Genomic DNA, 3,887 nt, shown 5'->3' with positions numbered 1-3,887 from the left:
TGGTGAGGGAGAGGAAAGCACCCCCATTGTTTGATGGGGCTGAGGCGGGCCCCATTGGAAGTTTCCAGGTGGGCGGCCTTCCACCTCAGTTTTAGATTTCCAGTGACTTGCCCAATGTACCCTCGTCTATCTCTAGTACATGGACTGGAAAGTTTTATTGAAGAGACATAAAGGCTGTGTGGTCTTTGGTGTAGCAGAACAGTTTCAGGCTAAATGTCCCTCGTCCCCACAATGGAAACAAAGGACCTTACTTTTTCCCCTTTTTTAGACAGTGGATGAAGAACCTAAATAGTAGCTGCTACCAAGGCAGCTCCCTGTACACATGAGGGCCAATATCCGCACAAATCTGAATCATCTTGGCCTGCTGTTTATGGTATCTTAAAGCCTCTTTACACCATTTAATCCATTTTCAAAGGTCAATGGTTGAACTATTAATTTGCTAGCTTCCCTGCCACTGATAATCTTCTCAGTAGCTTGCAACAAAACTGCAACAGAATTTTGGAAAGGCTCATTAGGGCCTTGCCTAATAGAAGCCAGGCAGATTAAAGCACCTGTTTAGGCAGATGCATTGACCTGGGTTCCATACCTGGCTTGCCATGCCGGCCCCACCCCAGAGGCATGCTGGGATAGTGATTGGTATTGAGACTGGGTGTGGTGGCACATGCCTGTAATCCCAGCTCTTGGGAGGCTGAACACAGGCAGATCACTACAAATCCGATCTACATAGTAAGACCCTGTAGACCCTGTACTAAAACAAAATAATAATAATAATAATAATAATAATAATGCCAAGTTAAGGGATGTCTCCCTCTTACAAGGGAGTTCCTTCTAGGCCCTAATCACAGCTATCTTATTTTGCTAACATACTTGCAATGTAAAAGTTCAGTTGATTGTGCAAAAACACCTTTTTAATTAGCAAATCTTTTGTAATGGTAAAGTTGTGAACCCCAGAGCTGCCTTGTGCAATATTCAAGGAAATTTCAATTCTAAAATAGTCTCTTGGATTCAAACATGCTTCAGCTATTCCTTTCCAATCATTTGGGGCCATAGGCTGTTGTCTTAGCATTTTTTTTTTTTCCTAACCGAGGATTGAACTCAGGCCCTTGCACTTGCCAGGCAAGTGCTTATATGTCTTAGCATTTCTTCTATACTCAAGGTAAAGGAAGCAGTAGGGCCATAAGAAGTAACAGCTTATTTTAATTATTTTAAGGTTTTAAAAGGATTCATGATGACCTACAACTTAGTTTCAATCTGTGCTTCAGGAAATTTTCCAGAGCTGCCATGGCCAGGATGGTGACTTGTGACCCCATAAAACCCATGAGTGTTTCAGTTTTGCCCAGATATTAACCACAGACACTATCTTGAGCCTAACAAGTTTGCAATGCCAGCAATGCACATAGCCAACGCCACAGTGCACCACAGTCATGACCCTCCTACTTAGCACCAGGCACGTGAGACTGTAGTTGGTGATACACACCAACCTCTGTGGCTGGGTGGGGCAATCCCAGAGCAAGGGGGCCTCTCGGAGCCCAGTTTGTGCCCCTGCCCTGGGCAGTGCTGGGCTGCTTGAAAATAACAGGTTGAGAATTAAAAGAACTCTTTCTGGTTTTATCTAATTGTGCAAAGCTAGAGGGTTTAAATTCTCCCTGCTGTTTCTTTGCTCTACCCCTCTTGTCCCATTTGGGACTTGAGTGCAAAACAGTACTCCACACTAAGTCCTTTACGGTGGTCTTAGAAAGTGGCACAAATGCAAAAACCAAGAAAACAACAAACATTTTAATATACATCTATATATTTCTAAAAACATCTGTGGTCCTTGAAACTCTATTTTTCCCATTTTTAACCCAATCCAACATTTCCCTGGGGGAAAGGGAGTTGGCTCAATAGAATAAGTGTTTGCATGGCAAGCACAAGGGCCTGAGTTCAATCCCTGATTCCACAAAAAAACAAAAAAGAAAATTCCCTGTGAGGCTTCTCTCAAGCTTCTTTCTCTCTTCGTGCTCCTTTACCTCTCTGGCCCTAGTGAGCCCATTCCTGGCCTCAGTGACCCTCCATCCCCAAGTTTTTCAAATAGTGTGCCAGCAACAATGCACACCTGTGAAGACTACTGCTGGCTATAGCCAATCCACTTCCCTCCCTTATGAACACTGGTTGGAAGAGATTCCTCCGCCCACACTTATCTCCTATCAGACATCCTGACTTGGCGTCCCATGTTGGGACCCATTGGTCTCACTGCAATTAGTTCTACCTGGGGAGAAATGGTGGCAGAAATGAGAAAGATAGACAAGAAGGCAAAAGATAGGCTAGGTGGCCACTGGTCAACCTGAAGGGCAAAACTAACACAATGCACAACAAAAGGATTCTTTATCTATACTTTTGCAAAGTTAGTAACACATGACACAAGTTTGCCTAGTGACTAATAGTTGATCTTAACCAAACAGGATGTTTATCTCAGGACTGAGGTAGCTTGTTTGCTTTAGGCACTGAGGTCTAGTTCCACCTACACACATTGGATCAATTTTATTTATATTTTGGGGTTTCTCTTATATGAGAATATTTAAGCTTGTGCATCTGATTTATTCTACTTAACATTATGGTCTCAAAATGCATCCATTTTCCTTCAAATGACTCAAGTGTGTTTTTCTTTACAGCAGAGCAGTACTCCGTTATATTTAAATAGCGTATTTTCTTTGTCCTTTCTTCAAAGATTGTCTTCTACTTGTGGTTCTATTTCCTGACATCCCATCCTCAACCCACTGTGATCTGATTCCTTCCCTTCAGGGCCTAGAACTTCATTGATGTCAAGTTCAGTGGGCACCTTTTTCTCATTTTCCTGGACTTCCCCACTGAATTTTGCTATTTAATGCCGCTAGCATTGTTCATCTCTTCCACTAAGAGCAGAGAACCTATCAAAGGGACTTGAGATTGCCCTCAGCGTGCACCTCTATCTTTCCTTTTTTTTTTTTTTTTTTTTTTTTTTTCAGCACTGCTCAGGAGTGTAATAGAGAACACAGATGCCCAGGGGGACCCGCCACTCCCCATCTTCCCCTGCAGCTGCTGGTGGCACTCTGAGTGCTTGCCACAAGAATGTGAACACACTTGGTGCTATAAACCCAGGGGTGGGGGCTTCATTTTAAGGGAACTCTCATAAGCCCACCAAGTTGAACTAGCCATGTGAGAAAAACAAACATATATCTCTGATAAGCTACTGTATGTTAGGAGACTTTTTTTTATACAGCAACTTACCCTGTATCCTTAGTAATTAACTCAAGAGCAGGCAAGTCAGTGGCCTTTTGGAAATTCCTACCTCTACCTAATCTAAGATAGATCTTCCTGTCACACTCTTTTATAGAAACCTATACTTCTTCAAAGAAAGTTTTGCAATTTAAGATTAGATTATTGGGGAGCCCAGCCCTAGCTCAGTTCTTTAAGTGGCTGCTTCCACAAGATTAGATTATTATTTGTGTAACACAGTGGTCACTTTTTTAGTTTTAGTTTTGTTCTATAACATATCAATAGAAATATCAAGTTTATCATGCATAAAGGCAAGAAAACCGATAACACTAGATACTAAATTTCTTTTTTTTTCTTTTTCTTTTTTTTTTTTTTTTTTTTCGTGGAACTGAGGATTGAATTCAGACCCTTGTGCTTGCCAGGGAAGTGCTTATTCTACTGAGCCATCTCCCCAGCCCCCAGATACTAAATTTCTATCCCTCTGTCTTTTGAACACACCAGCAGGAATAACTGTTGAGTGCAGATACCATACAGTACAAGGTCACTTTTGACTGTAGCCCCAACAACATTCCCCCCTCCATTATTTTGATCTCCCAGGATCCTGTTTTCATTCTAAGGTGTATACCTTCCTCATCCAGATTTGGGTTGTGCCA

At 42.1% G+C, this 3,887-nt stretch overlaps 1 pseudogene; it reads right to left on the bottom strand.

Annotated features, from left to right (window-relative positions):
- Positions 1 to 3,505: 3,505 nt before the first annotated feature.
- LOC111812581 lies at positions 3,506 to 3,584 on the bottom strand (annotated as a pseudogene).
- Between the last annotated feature and the right edge of the window lie 303 nt (positions 3,585 to 3,887).

Source organism: Octodon degus, unplaced genomic scaffold (assembly GCF_000260255.1).
Source record: "Octodon degus isolate 3935 unplaced genomic scaffold, OctDeg1.0 scaffold00130, whole genome shotgun sequence".
In the NCBI taxonomy this organism is placed as follows: Eukaryota; Metazoa; Chordata; class Mammalia; order Rodentia; family Octodontidae; genus Octodon; species Octodon degus.
Note: the sequence above shows the minus strand (reverse complement) of the source record. Positions and strands in the feature narration are given on the sequence as shown.